This window comes from Stegodyphus dumicola, chromosome X1, assembly GCF_044657685.1.
Source record: "Stegodyphus dumicola isolate Sdum_Otavi_A_Nest chromosome X1, ASM4465768v1".
NCBI lineage: Eukaryota > Metazoa > Arthropoda > Arachnida > Araneae > Eresidae > Stegodyphus > Stegodyphus dumicola.
In genome coordinates, this window is record NC_140780.1 from 155,674,376 (window position 1) to 155,693,233 (window position 18,858).

Sequence of the window (18,858 nt, forward strand, 5' to 3'; positions counted from 1 at the left end):
TCCTAACTTATTAACGTTATCTTTAATTGTATGGTTTTCATAAATATTTTTCAGTTTGTTATTTTAATTCATAACATAAGACATCATTCTACTAACACGTTTGTTTTATCTTTGCTTCTTCAGGATGAGTAACGTTTGAGTTTGAACTGTTGGGCGTATAAGTATGATTTCATTTTTTTCTAAGAGATGTTGTAGTTGAAATACTTGCTTGCAAGTGGATCGGGGTACACTTGTATTTGAAAGATTTAACAGCAACCTTTAATAATTAGTCTTTGGCATCAGTTTAAAATGTAAACAATAAATATATTTACCTTGTTAAAATATCGAGTTTTATGCCAAAACAAGACTTGTGGAAAGCCATTATTTCTTGCTTTATTGAAAAAAAAAAAAAAAAAAAAAAAACAGCAGAAACATATTTCATATTGAAAATTTATGGTGAACTTTCTTCATAGAATTTAACTCGAATGAGTGGTTCCGACGGTTTAAAAATAGTAATTTTGATACAAATGAGAAACAACATAGAAATACCATTCAAAACATTTCAGCTTTTGCAACAGAGCCAGGCAATCAATGCTGATCATCACAAACGACAATTAACCAATCTTAACGAAGTATTAAAACTTCCAGAAAATGCCAAAAAATAAGACAAAGTGATACTCCATCATGACAATACTTGCCCACATGTTGTAAGACCAATCAAGGAAACTCCAGCAATACTTTACTGGTATGCGTTACTCCATCCGCCATATTCACCAAATGTTGGTCCTTCAGATCAAGGTCCGTAGAAAGAACGGACTACTTTGTACGGACCTTGCCTTCAGATAACCATTTGTTTCGATTCATGCAGAGCACCCTATATGAGAAGGGGTTCAGGGTTATCAAAATTTGGTTTGATGACTGGATAGTTTCAAAATAACTGGAATCCTTCCTTCACGGAATCCGTTTGTTGTCTGGCAGATAAGTGAATGTAGTAATTGTTGATGGAAAATACTTTGAATGATCTTTCTTTCATTTTTGAAACTAACAAATGTCTTTTTATACTCGAAAAATGGCGGAGTCATATTTATGCACCCAGTAATTAGGTTAGTATGAAGATATTTTCGCACCTCAGGCAGAAGGCACTTGCAGCATCATTTAACATAACACTAGTAAGAAAGGCCTCCTTTTTCATTAGCTTTGTATTAAATTCCAAATATACAACCTGGGAAACGCAATTTAATAAATGTCTACGCTAAAATGTAGTGTATTATTGAAATTAATTTTTTGACACATTCTGGATTTGGATCGTTATTTAAGCTTAGTATATCCGTGCAAGCACCCGCAAATACCCTTTCCTTAATCCGTGACTCCAGCTAACATTCCAGAGTTTTTGCAGTAGGAAAAACAAATTTTCTGGAAAAATTTTTATGGCTTTCATCTTCAGTAACTTGTTTAACTATCAAATAGGAATAAAATGCCAGTTAAAAGGCGTGGCTTGTATCTCCTAAAAGTTTATTTTTGCTAATGAATGTGACCGGAAAAATCCTATAATATAACGTTACTAATTATGATCTTCCAGTTTTAACTAGCATATATTTTCAGACAGTCACATACCCACGGCTCCAGTTTAAGGAAGAATCATATGAAGTGGATTTTCAGTCTACGATAATTTTAATTACATGACATCTTTAAGCAAAAATGCAGGGTAAGTCTGTAAAGAGATTTTCTTCTTCTTTACCACATGCCGTGGCAATGTAATTAGAAGGATGGTTAGGAATCGAAAGGTTCGGAGTTCTCGAATCTCAAGGAGTGCACAGCTTATTTTTCACGTTTTCTGCTGTGATAAATAACTAATGATTCTACAAGTTAAATAGAATCATCCTGTTAGAAATGATTACAGTAAACAATTTAATTGTCACATAATTACATGAAATTCATCAAATTAAATCTTAATTCTCCAAATTTCTTGTCATGCATCAAAGATGTTTTATGTGAGATCACTTTTTGAAATTCGATATCCATCCAGTCTGCAGTCAGACTTCACAGTTTCCAGGTGCAATCCAAAAACGTCGTCAGTTTCAATGAAAAAATTCAGTTTCAGTTCAGTTAAACCATATTTGATGTAAGTGGCGCGTAGCATGGATAATGCAGATTTTGAGTTCATCAAAGTCAGAAGGCAATAGCTATACAAAAAACAATATCTTTAAATACTTCCACAAAGATCAAAATTTGCAAGCAGTATGCTTCAGCAAATTTGGAAGCCAAGTGAGAAACTCATCGCCATTTACTCCTTTTGAACGACGTACTGGATGCGTGTGTCGTGCGACTAAACTATTTCACTCAGAGCATTTGTAATGCTGTTATGTGGTCGAAATTAATTTTAATTGCCTTTCGCATATAAAAATTAAACTATGTTTAATTAATTGAATGCCTGGTTCCGGATAAAATTTAAATAAAACTCTCTTAGAACCCGAATTTAAAAATCCGAAATATTAAAACCGAATTTAGTAAACGCATATCTTGAAACTTAAAAGTAAAGTAAATTCAGTTAAAATTCAAACTCATTAAATGAATGTCAGTCAGTGTAAAGTGACATCTTCTTCTTTGGATCTTGATATAAAAACAAAAACTTATTATTTTTCAATAATAATGAAAATTGCTTCTACTTGAAAAAAAAAAGTCTTTCGTTAAAAATGTTTTACCGTTAAAATGTTTACACTGACGTTCCTTAAAACATATGAATCACAAAAAATTAATTCTCATTACTCCTTACTAGAGATAACTAAATCGTCAATCCAAACTCTTGACTCATCCACTGAAATGCAAATATATAAAGCATCTCAAAAACACTAGGGATGGAATATCCATACATGATTATCAATGACTAATTCATATAAAATAATAATGCCTCTCTTTATATATTCTGTACCATGTATTAAAATCTAAATGAATATATTCCAAATTCAAGAAATAATTAATATTCTAAAAACTAAATAATTTGACTGACACCGCCTAATACATTGCACAAATAACTTATAAAGTTTTTCTCCCGCTTTCCTAGCGTGCCTTCGTGATGTAGTGGTTCTGCACTCTGGGCCGGTATTCCAGAGGTTCGTGGTTCGATTCCCGGCGAAGGCGGTTACTAATTTTCCATCTCTTCTGCTTCCAAAAATAACTAATGTCTCTACAGACTTCAGTAACCATAATTAATAAATTCACAATAAAATCGCAGTGTTTGATGGTAGAGCCCATATTTGTATGCCGCCAATATGAAACATGGGGGCAGACATGACAGAACTAACTTATATAATAAACATAAATAATAACTTCCAATTTAAAGCACACTATTAATTCTTGATCAACTTAAATTAAGACAGTTGGCCAAACTACCTCTTACATCCATTGGTCTAATCAATATTCTTAAATCATTTTTATTACAAACATAGTATATATCAAAATCGATTACAAATATAAACATTAAATATGGTTATTTTAAGTTACTTTTCGACATTTTTTATGTACTTGAATAGATATTTGCTTTTCTTTTACTTTATTAACTTTCACTTGATTTATAAAAATCTATAAAATATTACTTTATCAATTAGTCACACGGCATTCCAGTACTTAGTATACATACTATTATACGTTGTCAAATTATTAACATTTACTGTTAAATATTAAAACTACTATTTTACTCAATGATTAATCTAATAACGTCTCGCATTCTTTGGTAGCATCAACTATACGAAACTTCAAAAGACTGTAAGTGAATTATCACTATGTTGTATAAAGTACGAAAAAGTCTGAGAATGAGAGTAAAGAACCCTTTTATTTAGCACGAAACAGAAGGCTCCACTTGTGTTCACGGAAGCCAGTAATTATGGCTAAAATCAAATGTAAGAATATGTCTTCATTAAGTAAATGTAAGTTAGCCTAACGGCTACACAATTAGAGCAACGCGCAAGTTGGCTCTGATCTAAGGTCGGCGTAACAAGTCTTAATGGCGAAAATAACGAAACGCTGCAGAATACTACTCTCAAGAGAATCAAATTAAGAACGTGGTCTTCAGCAGGCAGAACACTCTTTAAAACCTCTAAAACCTTCCTTTAAATACTGTCTCATTTGAATACACACGAGCTCGAAATTTATATTCTGGCAGGAAAGGGAAACAAGAAGGACAGTAAACCAAATTAATATCAAATAACTGTTAATAAAACTAATTGCATACTTTACAATTTTCCCTGCCAGAATTTAAATATACGCAATTACTTTACAATTTTCATCGCCAAAATTTAAATATACGTAATAGATGTCTTAACGACCTTGTTAACGACTTAATTACCTCTGAGTCAAATGCTTACAGTAGTATAGAACTTAAGCTAAAGTAAATTTTACATTTACATGACAAAGAGCTGGAACTTGCACATATTTTTTCCATTTGCAATATTTCAGCTGATCTGGAAGGAAAAAGACTTTATCAGAAAAATTCAACACATAATTCATTACTTTGGATTTACATATGTTTGTGAACAAATATTTCCTGTTATAAAAATAATACAATAGAACTCCAATTATCCGAATCACTTGGGAACCGGACCCCATTCGGATAATCGAAAATTCGGATAATTGCATCTTTTCCGAAGAAAGGGTCTACATACACTTTAATTAATTACTGTATATACTGTATGTTGAAAATAGAAGAAAAAACTATTTTAACGAAAAAGAGGATTTAATTAATTAAAGTAAAAAGGCAACACTTTTACGTATATGAATAGATAGAAAACGTTGGTTTGGGGCCATATGGCGCTGTGGCGCTGTGGCGCTGGGGTTGCGTGGAGCTGAGAGGGGGGGAGAGAATTTACAGAGTAGCACGCCAGGGTTGCTACGCCATCAACTACGTGGCTCAAGCACGGACGCGCTGCTTCTTGTTCGTGACGTCATCGCGCATTATCACCTCAGATTATCTTGCTACGTTAGCCACATGTTTCATCCCGTTTGTGTTATAATCCGATTTCATGTTAGCGCTTATCTATTAACGAAAATCCGCAACCTGATTGCAGCATGCATATACATGTTAGAATTTTTAGAACATTCTATTTATTTCAGCAACAACCGCTAGAGACCAGTAGTCTCACCCATAGCGCTTTCTGATTGGTTCTCGTGGATACTGACCAAGTTATTAACCATTATTTTTAATTGATTATACCATTTGACTTAATATTGCAGTATTTAATGAAAAATATTCATGTATATACATGTAAATTTCATGTATTTGCCCATGTATGGCATGTAAAACGTGGACGATAACACAAAGCCGTGTTTTTATCTCTTGAATCCTATTATTTGTTTATTATTTGATCGTATCTATCCTCTTTGTTCATCTGACTTTGTGCAGCGGAAACCAGCATGAGCCTGATGGATTGCACATAGGCAATTCTGTTCCAACTTGCTCAGACCTTTGTACATCCTCGATAACGAATGAATTCACATAACTTTAAATTTATTTTGTTTTTATTTGGGTTAAGATATTTTAAATTTCTCATTTCTTTATCTTACAAACATAATTTACGTTAATTTTCTTTTCTTCACGCCCTTAAATTAAATGTGCTAATTTTCACACCATATTTTTTATATACAAACATAAGATTTCTTTTTTCTTTTTTCCCCACATTTTTAAGTTTTACATTCTTTTCCCCTACGTTTAACTTGCAAAAGTAATAGATTTTATAAAAGTAATACGTTTCCACAATTTTATTTATTTATTTTTTTTTCTCTTTTTATTTTACAAAAGGTTTTTTTTCCCTTCAGTTTAATCTTTCCTTTCCGTGTTTTACAGTTTTCACTTTATTTGTTTTACAAAAGCTGTACTTATTTTCATACGATTTTTTCTTTCTTTTTTATGAACTCTGCCTTTTTTCCTATATTTTACGTCAAGATGTAACTTTTAATTTTTCATTTATATAAAAATATTTTTTTTAATTCTTTGAATAATTTTCTTCTCTCATTTCTTTTTTCTTTATTTTATTTTCCTGTTATGGTTTTTTCTTAATGTTTTAAATACTTATTGATGTTACACCTACATTTCTCGAAGCGTAAAGTTACATATATATTTATCTGTCTATGAAATTTAAGCTGGAACTTACAGACATATAATTTCCCTCTAGAGGCTTTCATGGATAATATTTTCTGTAAATTTAAAACAATACGTACTATGTTCCTTCCATATAGCTTACTTAGCATATTACATTTCTTATTATTTTTTACGCTACTAATACTTAAGATATACAAAACTTTTCCTTCTAATGTATTACACCATACTACTAACACTTAATAGGTGATACTCCGAACTTTCTCTTCTAATGTATTATGCTAACTTTTTGAAACATTATACAAAACGTCGCGGATTCTCTTTCACACATCTCATTTTTGTTCAAAGGATTCATGAAACGTGTCAAACAAATGTAAATTTTAAACTTTCTATTTTCCATTTAGACATTTTGCCTTACATTTAACCTTTATCATGTTTTTAAAACATATCCCTATTAATATTTCTGATTCTTTTTTTTTTTTTTTTTCATAAAAATAAATACAGACTTATGCGGATTTTTCAAAGATCTACTGACTTTGAATTAAACCTTCTAATTCAGAGAAATTTCACAACATAAAATCTACTTGATCTAATATATGGACATCTCTAGCCAGTTTAGTTCAAATACATACGAAACAATATGAAATTTCTTATTATTGTCTACCCCAGTTTAATACGTTCCAACAGCATGTCATTTTCTATTATTTTACACTACAGACATTTACATGAATATATTCAGAACACTCTTTTTTATTGAGCAGGAGGTTTCAGATATATTACTAACACAGATTGACTCTTTGAAATATTTTACAAAAATATCTTGGATTTTCTTGTACACATTGTATTTAAATCACCGAACATACGTTAAATTTTGATTTCTATCATGTGAAAACTTCACCCGGATTCTTAATGTAATCCCATCATTGGCTGAACTTTGGAATATGATAACAGGTAGTTTGGCGACATTTTGGAGGCGATAAAGGTTACTACCTAGGACTTTGGGAATAATGTGAGAAGTACTCAGTTCCGATTACGCATTAATGTGAGAGGGAAATGTGTATGTGTAATATATATGTAATATAAATGTGTATGTGTAATAATGTAAATGTGTATGTGTAATAATGGAATGTGTAAATGTGTATGTAATAATGTAAATGTGTATGTGTAATAATGGAAATGTGTATGTGTAATATATATGCAATATATGTGTGAGGGAAATGAAAGATCATGAGATATGTCATGTGACATTAATGAACGAATCACTGTTCTTTAAACGGAAAAGGGGGTAAATTTGTAAAAATATCTGCTGTACAGCATTAGTTTCATTCTATGTTCTGTGAAACAGTGTTGTTTAATATTTGGATCCCATGGCCCTATATAAAGTAAATCCGAAATTTTTATTGCGTTTATGTGTAACTGAAAAGAATTGCTTAATTGCGGATAAGTATGAATGTCCAACATGTGGGTATGAAATGAGATTGTGTGAAAGGAAGGATATTACAGATAAGTTTGAATGGCGGTGCAAGAAATCTTAATGTATGTGCTTATTTATATTTTAAGTAGTTTTTTTAATTTAATTATATTTTAATTTAATGATCGTGATTTTGAGAGTTATATGTTTGTAGTATTTTGGAATACGTTTGAGTAGAAGTAAATGTGCATGGAAAGAATTAAGCATTTGACACTAAGTATTTGGAACCATTTTTAATGTTTGCGTTAGAAATTGGTAGGTGAGGTTTATAATAGATAATTTAGAGGGAAAAGTTTTTGGATATTTTATTTATTTTATACGTGCAAATGTTCATCCTTGGAAAGGGTATATACTTTTTCGCGATCAGGTAATTTCATATATGTCCTTTTTACCGAATTTAAAGATTCACAAAATTTTCATGCATTTTCGTGAAATTTTTCTAATTTATGAGAAAAAAGCAGTGTACATGGATATAGTGAAGAGTGTGCACAATGCCATTTTTGTGCAATTCTGGGATGTTTTTTTTAAGTAAAAATAAGTCGACGTGTAAATGGTTAAATTATATTTTAATTAAATGATAGTTATTTTGTGAATTATATGTTTGTAGCAATTTGGTATACGTTTCAGTGGAAGTAAACGTGCATGGAAATAATTTAAATATTTAAGACTAAGTATTTGTAACCATCTTTAATGCTTTGTTATAGATTCGTTGGTGACGTTTATAATAGATAATTTAGAGGTAAAAGTTTTTGGATATTTTATTTATATTATACGTGGAAATGTTCATCCTTGGATAGGGTATATAATTTTTCACGATCAGGTAATTTCATATATGTTCTTTTTACCGAGTTTAAAGATTCACAAAATTTTCCTGCATTTTCGTGCAAATTTTTGTAATTTATGAGAAAATAGCAGTTTAGATGGATAAAGTCAAGAGTGTGCGCAATCCCATTTTTGTGCAATTCTGGGATGTTTTTTTAAGAAAAAATAAGTCGAAGTGTACATGGTTACTGTGTATGTGCGATTTTGAAAAACGCGGCAAGGAGTTTGCGATTCTGCACTTTTTCCCAATTTTGCAGTTAATCTTTGTCATGATTAAGCAGTTTTGTTCCATAAAATTTCTAGCATAAGTGTAATTCGGCTAGTAGATTGTTGGAAAAAGTGTTGAGTAAATAAAAAGAAAAGAAACATGTCTTTACTTCGTGAAGACAAAATGGCGGCGGAAAAAAAAAAAAAAAAAAAAACAGAGGGTTGCTGTAGCAGAGTTGGTTGCCGAAGTTTCGCCATAAAATCACCAAGTTACCATAATCGAAAGATCAACCCCATCATTTCCCGCAGACCTTCATAAACACTGCTATATTTGAACTTAACACAGCCATAATTTTTTAACAAGCTACAGAACTTTTAACTACAGAGAAGAATATCCACATCGTAATGTAATATTTTAAATTCACTGTACAGCTATATTTGTGTAAATCATCTAAAAAGAAAGGATATCTGGACATGGAATTAATGTTAAGTCACGGAAGTGGAACTTTGTCATCTTTTTGCCAACTTAGAATATAAAATTTTCTCAGCTAGGAATACATATATTTTTTTTTCAAATAGTATGATCTTTATTTTAACAAGTCTCAAAGCTTTTTAATATATTCCTTCTAACTTAAGATATGCATTTCAAATTGACAAACACTGAACTCTTACAGCTTTTTGAGAATGATTTTTATGGTATGATACATAACAAATAAAATCCTACATAACAGGGAATATTGACATGAATTTCCAAATAATAATACAACGTAACATCAATATATTCAATTTAACTGAAGATACGCATTTCAAACTGACATTACTTTACTTAGAGTTCTTACAGCTATTTGAGTATATCTGATATTTAATTTTCCCCAGATATGAGAAACATTTTTGCATAAGTAGCACACAAAACATATAATATTGACATGAACTCTATATCATGGTCCAACATTGGTAACTTAAATGAACCTTTAATACATTTTAGTATGAATTAATTTTAAAAAGAGAAATTCAAATGCAAGTATTCAAACAGAAATGCTTCACAAATTTACATATTAAGTTAACACTCAAGAGAATACCTATATATCTAGAGATCTTATTTACACTAGTTGGTAATGTAATTTATTAAAACAGCCGCAGACGTATAGGAGAGGTATGCAATATCCATGAAAAAACTTCCTACCAAGCCAAAGAGCAATAGTGAAATATAACATATAAGAAGAGAAAAAAATGTCTGAGTATGGAAAACATGAACGAGGAATGAATATTTTTTCTGAAAATGTCCCGAATGGGATAAGTCAGGGGTAAGAACCTTAACCAGTTTCAGGAATAGGGCCTGAAAAATAATAAAGTATTTTTAATCTTTTTTTTTTTGTCTGTAATGTATTTATTTATACTAGAATATTCTGTTTGAAGATTACATTCTACACTTAGAAGGAATTTGATAAATCAGAATGATTTCGTTTTCTGAATATTCAGGTTTAGAAATATTATAACTCAAAAGAAAAAAGGTTAGAGCGAGAATGAAGTATACCATAACCAATAAAAAATGGTTTTCTTCCTAAAAAAATTAAAGTGAAACTTTTTCAACCAAAAAAATTCTAAATGAATTTTTTTCGACTTTTCAAAATCAAAGTGGAGATTTTTCTCCCTAAAAAAATTAAAGTGAAATTTTTTCGACTTAAAAAAATCTAAATGAATTTTTTCGACTTTTTAAAATCAAACTGTAATTTTTTTCCCTAGCATTTTGAATGGTTTTTCCCATAGACAAAATAAAAGTGGAGGTTTTTCTTCCTAAAAATTTTAAAGTGAAACTTTTTCGACCTAAAAAATCCAAAGGAATTTTTTTTTTTTACGTTTTTAAACACAAAGTGGAATTTTTTTAACTACATTTTGAAATTAATATGGGTTTTTCCATAGACGAAATAACAGTGGAGATTTTTCGTCTTAAAATATTAAAGTGAAAATTTTTCCAACTCAAAAAAGCGAACTGTTTCTTTTGAGCCCTATCAGAAACTGCAGTGAACATTTTTCGCCTTAAAAAAAAAAAAAAAAAAAACACATTCAGATATTATCATCAAGGTATTCTAGTCAGATATATTTTTCTGCTTTTCATGCCATTACATTTCCAATGAAATTTGATTCATTGTCAGATAGTTAAATGTTTGTTATTTTTTTTTCGCATCCGAATGCATTTCGTGTCTCACATATGCTCATTACAACCAAGTTAAGTGAATACTTCCTGAAATACTGTACATTTCATTCCGGAAGGTATCTTCATTTTGAATCCTCTAATTTTTTTTTTTTTTTTTTCCCTGCATTCCAAATAAATTTTGTGCATAAAGTTTTCAGTTTCGATGGAAGTTATTTGCGGATGACTATGATGTTATCGTGTTTCCATAAACCTTTTGAAAACTTTGAGTATTACCAATTTTTAACGTTACAGCGCTTGTGATGTGTGCTAACATAACTTCGAATTATTTTTACAATATTTTTATTAACTCTTTCTGCGATGTTTGCCTGTGGTCTATACGGAACCATTTTGAGATAGCGTAAGCCAAGTCCAGAGCAAATGTTTTCAAAAATTTGGCTAAGGAATTGTTTACCGTTATCGCTAATGACTTTTATCGGTGCACCGTATTTTAAAATGTACCTGTGTAAGAATGCATCTGCAACTGTTTTGGCTGACGCGCGTATAAGTGAAACAATTTCTGTCCACTTTGAAAAATGATCTACAATTACTAAAAGAAAATTATTTTTATGTAACTCACTCTGGGGAAAAGGATCAAGAAGATCTATGCCTAAAATTTCATTCGGAAATGTAGCGCGAATGCTATTTAAGTACCCGGCTGGGCTGTAATTAATATCATTTATTAATTGACATTGATTGCAGGACCTGACATACGCAGTTACTAGTTTGTATAATTGCGGGAAATATACCGCCTCGTGTACCCATCTAATAGTCTTTCTGACCCCTAAATGACACGATGTTGGCGCGTCGTGTAATTCTTTCAAAATGCTCAATCGAAGCGAGGCTGGGATGACTGGTCTATACTCAGAGTTTTCGTTTGTTGATTTCGTATAAAACAATAAATTATGTATTATCTCATAGTCTTCTGCTCTACTTCGTATTGCGGCGACATCTGTATGTTCAAAGATTTCGGGGTCTTTTAAATAAGCATAAATACTTCCAAATTCAGGATCAGCTTTCAATTCAGCAATAATTGTTTCTGTAGAATCTAAAATTTTAGAAGTCAACACAGCGCATTTGAGTTCATTCACCTCCTCGTCCAGTTTTATTCGGGATAGTGCGTCAGCGACATTATTTTCTTTTCCTGGTTTGTACTTAATTATAAGATTATATTCTTGAAGTTTTAAAGCCCATCTTATTAACCTGGGCGTTCGGTTTTTCCCCGAGTAGAGTCTACCAACAGCCGAATGATCCGAAAAGACTGTTACTGGGGCTTTGCCGAAATAAACTCGAAATTTCTGTACAGCCATTAATACGGCTAATGTTTCTCTCTCCGTAGCTGTATAATTCCTTTGAGTAGAATTTAAGGTTTTACTAAAAAATGCCAAAGGATGCCCATTCTTCATGAGAACCGCACCTACGGCATAGTCCGACGCATCGGCTGCAATTTCCAGGTTTTCGTCTCCTTCCGGGAATTTAAAAACAGGGGCATTGATGAGTGCTTCATTTAACTTTTTAAAAGCTGTATTTGCTTCTGCTACCCACGTAAACTTACTTTTTTTTCTTTTAATTACTAAAAACGGTTCAACAATATTAGCGGAATCTTTTATGAACGACCGATAATAAGAACATAACCCAAGGAAAGAAGAAAGTTTCTTGGCGGTATTGGGAGGTGGGAAATTCTTGATGGCTTTTATTTTCGAATCCTGAGTTTCTATAGTCTTTTGCGAAATTTTAAAACCCAGGTATTTAAGTTCTTTTGTCGCGAACTTGCATTTCGATACGTTAATTGTAAGACCGGCCTCTTTTAATAATTAAAAACCTCTTCCAATTCCTTAATATGTTGCTCCAACGTACTACTCGTTATAATTATATCATCTAGATAAATTAAAGTCCATTTTTCTAGGACAGGCTTTAGAACTATGTCAATAGCTCTCTGGAATGTTGACGGGGCCCCACACTGCCCAAAGGGCATGCGTAAAAATGCATAAGTGCCCAATTTTGTGCTAAACGCGGTTTCATGTGTATCTTCTCGTTTCATAGCTACACTCATGTCTATAAATTAAGGATAATGCAAAATCAGGCAAAGGAAGAGTTAGAAGCAAAACAAACTTGACTTATTTGTAAAGCTTATTTATTAAACAAAAGGTAAAGAGCAAAAAAAGATGCTATATGTTTGATATTATGAAAAAAATTAGCGATTATTTCTCCCTGGAGCAAATTACAAAAAAAAAAAAAAAAAAAAAAAAAAAAAAAAACTCTTTACAAAAACCAATATTACATGGTTGGTATGATTGTTAATACATTGTATGTCTCCCAGACGGTGCAATACAGTCCGTATAACGCCTAGGCCAGCTGAGTATCAAATTATCGATCTGATCTTGGGGGATATTACACCACTCAAACAGCAATGCTCTCCGAAGTTTCGGTAGACATGTAGGAGGAGGTTGACGGGCTGCAACTCGTCGGCCAAGCATGTCCCACACGTGCTCTACTGGATTCAAGTCCGGTGAGAATGCTTACCATCCATACGGGTGATATCCTCCGATTGAAGGCATTCGCTTACGATGTTTGCACGGTGAGGACGGGCGTTGTCATCCATAAACACAAATTGGGCCCTCATTACGCCCCAAAACAAACATACATGTTGTTCCAGAATGACGTCCCGATAGATTTGGCTTGTCATGGTTCCAATTTGAACATGCAGGTCAATTCAGGAACCCAGAATAATTCCACCCCAAACGAGCACTCCTGCACCACCGTAACGGTGTCGTTCAATGATGTTTTCTTGGTGGTAACGGGTACCTGGAGCTCACCATATGAAAGTCCGTCGAGAATCAGACTGCAAGCTAAACCTGGACTCGTAGAAAAACATCACACAAGCCCACTGTTGCGATGTCCACAATGAATGCTCTCTACTCCAGGCTAACCGCAGGCGACAGTGAGTTGCAGTAAGTGGAACGCATCTGACAGGTCTACGAGCATATAGACCAATCTGCCCTAAGCGTCTGTACACGGTCTGCCTTGAAATTGTCGTACCAGTGGCTGAAGAGAGCTGACGAGACAGGTCTGAGGCTTTGCTCCGTCTCAGTCTGACTAAGGTCTGAGGCTTTTCTGCCAAATACCGGTCCTCATTCGGCGTTCTAACTCTGGGGCGACCTGTGCTGTAACGTCTACTCTCATTACAATCATCTTGGAATCGTTGCCAAAGCCTGGAGATGACACTCTGTGCAATTCCAAGTTCGTCTGATACTTCCAGTTGGGTAGGCCCACATTCCAGACGGCCGATAATTCTACCACGTAAAAAATCATCCAAATGCATCCTTTGTGTCATAACTATTCGGTTATTGAACTGAAATGCTTATAAAGCGCCTGCGAACAATTTTACTTCTTTGCCTGTATTCCTTATACACTGACTACCAATAAGTATTTGGACACCTGTGATAGAAAAGAAAAACTAACTTTATTCAAAATCAATAGTTGGTAGAGCCTCCACGAGAGGTAATTACAGCGTGGACCCTCCGGGGCATACTTTCCACAAGTCTTTGTATGACAGCTAGTGGTATTTTCTTCCACTCGGCTTGGAGAAGACATAGAAGTTCCTTGACCGATTTTGCACGGGTAGTGCACCCCTAAATTTGGCAATGCAACTCGTCCCAGATGTTCTCGATAGGGTTCAGGTCTAGACTCTGGGCAGGCCAGTCCATTCGATGAACTCCATTGGCACCATACCAAGCCTTGGTTAACGTCGAAACATGACAACTGGCATTGTCGTAGTGAAAGTAACAGGGGTCCAACCCATAAAACTGCCCCAACGTAGAAAGCACGTTGTCATCCAAAATAGTGCAGTAGGCATCGGAGTTGAGCTTACCATGAATGGGGACCAAGGGTCTCAGATCATACCAGGAGAAACACCCCAGACCATAATTCCACTTCCGCCGAACTTGACTGTTGGCACAATGCATTCTGGCAGGAGACATTCTCCAGGTAGACGCCAGAACCAGACCCTGTCATCCGAACGGTAAAGGCTGAACCTTGATTCTTCACTCCAAAGAACTCGTTTCCACTGATCTACGGTCCAATTTCGATGTGCTTTGCACCACATTAACCGAGCAGCGCGGTTGGACTTTGTGATCAAAGGCTTATGGGCAGCAGCACGACCATAAAACCAAGCAGATGAGCTGCCTTACGGATGGTATTCATTGAAACAATACTCCTGGATGCCTGTTGAAACTTCTCGCGGATGAGGGCCATCGGTTGGGTGCGGTTCTTCCGAATTTCTCTGGACAGCACTCATCGGTCTCTATCTCCCAGTTTCGCTGGTCTGCTGACACGGGGCACATTCCGACAATCACCGCTCACCTTCCACTTCTTAATCACATAGGCCACTGTCGATTTTGGGTACTTCAGATCGCTAGATATGTCCCTTAAGGATCGGCCACATTTGTGATACCCGTTAATTATGCCTTTCTCGAAATCAGAGAGCTCCGAACTGCGAAACATCTTGCATGCTACTAAAGCCGATGCTGTTTTCTACACGATATATACCGGCGGAGTCCGTGACGTACCTTAGGACCGCAGATATCGTCATTTGCATAGGTGTTCAAATACTTATTGGTAGTCAGTGTATATCACTCTCACACTCTCGTCATTGTGACTTACCATCGGTGTCATCTGGTTACTTCCGGAAATTTGCATATGATTCTTGAAGATGTGTGTAGTGATTTTACAGGTGATATATTTATTTTAGAGTTCGATTTCCGTGTGACTCCGAATTATCCTTAATTTATGGACATGAGTGTATTTGATAGTAGCCCAGAAGTTAAGTCCAATGTAGTCATACATCTCGTAGACTTAATCTTTCTAATAATTTCCTCAATCACCGGCAAAGGGTAAACCGCGAATTTAGTAATACTATTGAGTTTTCTGTAATCGATAGCAAACCTCCAAGCTCTTTTTTCTGACGGAGGGAAATCGTTCTTTTTCCTACATAGTACGACTGGACTCGCGTACTCACTATTTATGGGCGTTAATATCTGGTTCTACAGCATTTCTTTAATGTGTTCTTCAATAATGTGTTCTTTCTGTTGATCATACCTGTAGGGTTTAGCCCTACAGGGTTTATCGGCAGTTAGTTGTATGTCATGTGTTACAATTTGACAGTTATCAGGCCGTTCAGAGAACAAGTTTAAAAAAGTACTCACCACTTGCTGGATGATTTGGCTTTTCTGGACACTCAAATGGCTCAAGTCTACCTGAGGTTCTTTCACCGGCTCCACCCCCCTCCGATCCATTTCCAGCATGATCGAATTATCCTGAAAATTGAGCTTGGCTTTCGCGGCCTTTAAGAACTCCATGCCTAAAATGACTGGATTCTGTAAATTTTTCACCACAAAAATTAATACTTTAAGGTTCTTGTCTTTTATTTGTATTCTTATGATAATTTCCTGATAATTGGCAGGTTTTTCCTTGGGCGGCTATAATTTCTGTGTTTTTATTTTTAAATAACCGTAACGTATTAAAATTCTTATTGAAAAATTTGTCACTCATAAAATTGCCTTCTGCCCCTGTATCAATGAGGCCTTCCACCGCTACATCGCCAACCAGGATTTGGATAACTGGTAACTGTGAATTGTTTACCACGACCGTGTTTAGGTATCTTCTTGAGGGTTTTCCGAAACTTAAGGGGTCTGGACCCTCGCTTTTACAGGCCCCTCTAATCGTTTAAAGATTTTTTTCAACTTCAGTCTTTTGGGTACGCGGATGGTTTTTTTTCGAATTTCCTTTTTGCGCCTTGACCTTCGTGCTTCGATGAGTTGGCTTGATAGCTCTTTCCCCCATAAGAGCGATTTGTGTTACCGCTCTGTTGATTTGAGAATTGTCTTCGGGGACCTTGAGAATACGATGCCCCTCTAGATTTTTCCGCTATTCTTCGGTTTTGGAACTTGACCGCCAACTCGAAGAGTTCCTGCAAGGTGCTAGGATTTCGGATTTCCAAGTAATCTTGGTAAAATTATTTCAATTACCTCCGTGTCGGGTTTCTTTCCATACAGCATGTCTATCAGCTTAACTTTTCGCAGAATAAAGTCCGTCAAATCTTCAATATTACGTTGATAAAAGCTATAAAGTTCGGCTTCTAGCTTTGCTCGATCTTTCACTATGGGGAAGGCCTTTAATAATGATGTTTTAAAATTTTCAAAGGTATATGCTTGGCCTCCGAATTCTCCTAATAAAAATTTCCCTATACTCTCCCACCATAGTAAGGCCTGTCCTCTTACTGCAGACGTGGCAATGGCAACTATTTGCCTTTCGGACACAGGATATAACTGGAAATAATTTTCGAGGTCCTCTAAGAATATCTCCACCGAATTTTTTCAGTCGAAATTGACGGTTGATAGATGCTCGCATAGTTTGGACCAAGTATCCTAACCCTTCTAACTGGTTCGCCATTTCTTGCTGTTGGAGTTGTACAGGAGCTTCAATCCAATTATCGGCCATCTGAGTTCCTAAGATGTTCGGTCGCTAATGTAATATCGTGTGGCCCCAACTTGTCAGCAATTGTGGTAGTGACTGCTACGAAGTTTGAATTTACACAGACACGTAAGAAGGGTTTAAAGCCCTTTTTATTCAACTTTTAAAATAACAGCTGCGTCCACTTGACGCTCACAACTACGCCGACCCGGGGGTTTATCTGAAACAGAATGTAAAACTGGAAAATAATGACTGGATGAATAAATAGCGAGATCACTATCCACGAGGCTCTGAGATCTTAACTAACCTAACCACGTTCTACAATAGCGCTGAGATTCAACGAGCTTACTAATTAAGCAGTTGAGAGATCCCGACACGCGCAGTTCTTAAATTTCTACCTAACAACCTTCACGTTCGCGATTCAAGAAGCACACCTACAATCTCGTTTTCCTTCTATTTAAACTCAACTTATTTCTGCTAAATTTGAATATACTGCGCGCTCTACTACAATTTACATACTCTAGCATTGGCAATTCTAGGGGAAAGTAAAGGCTTGACAGGAAAGATAACTTAAACTTAAAATAAAGGTTAGTTAAAATAAATGTAAACCCTACAATGTATTTATTTATACTAGAATATTCTGTTTGAAGATCACATTCTACACTTAGAAGAAATTTGATAAATCAGAATGATTTCGTTTTCTGAATATTCAAGTTTAGAAATATTACAACTCAAAAGAAAAATGGTTTTCTTCCTAAAAAAATTAAAGTGAAATTTTTTCAACGAAAAAAATTCTAGAATTTTTTTCGACTTTTCAAAATCAAAGTGGAGATTTTTCTCCCTAAAAAAATTAAAGTGAAATGTTTTCGACCTAAAAAAATCTAAATGAATTTTTTCGACTTTTCAAAATCAAAGTGTAAATTTTTTCCCCTTACATTTTGAATTTAATACGGTTTTTCCCCCATAGACAAAATAAAAGTGGAGATTTTTCTCCCTAAAAAATTTAAAGTGAAACTTTTTCGACCTAAAAAAAATCTAAATGAAGCGGATGACTATGATGTTATCGTGTTTTCATAAACCTTTTGAAAATTTTGAGTATTACGAATTTTTAACGTTATGGCCACTGCAAATCATTGAATTTTCAAATATTTTCTTATTTACCTTTTACATTGTCTTGTAAAGATTTGGGAATAATTTTTTATTAAATAGTTATATTGTTTGATTTAATAATATTTTGCATGTTTGGAAGATTTAACTTCAATAAAACGCCCACGCTGAATCAGAAAATTAAGAAAAGAAATGGAATTTTTTATCTTAGTATACTATGGGAATAGAGACTGTTAACCCAGCTCGTACAGAATATTTTCTCGAAGTTACCTAGAATCACTGACTTGCACTATCATAGATTTTTCTCATGAAGTCTATTTCTTTCTTAAAAGAAGTTTATATACTAATTTAATTAGAAACATGTCTAAGAAAATATCTGACATTCATGAGAAACATCAGCACCTTGATTTAAATTACTAGGAAACTAAGAATCATTGCTTTGTAAATATGTTTCTTGTTGACTCAAAAGTTTTTTCTTTATCATATTCTAAATGAGCAAGTAACCGTACATAAGTAATATAT

At 34.1% G+C, this 18,858-nt stretch overlaps 1 protein-coding gene across 25 annotated transcripts in view; it reads left to right on the forward strand.

The window, feature by feature from the left end:
- Positions 1-18,858, forward strand: part of LOC118203271 (NADPH oxidase 4-like) — a 365,714-nt gene that overhangs the window by 108,544 nt on the left and 238,312 nt on the right. The gene's annotated exons all lie outside the window — the stretch shown is intronic.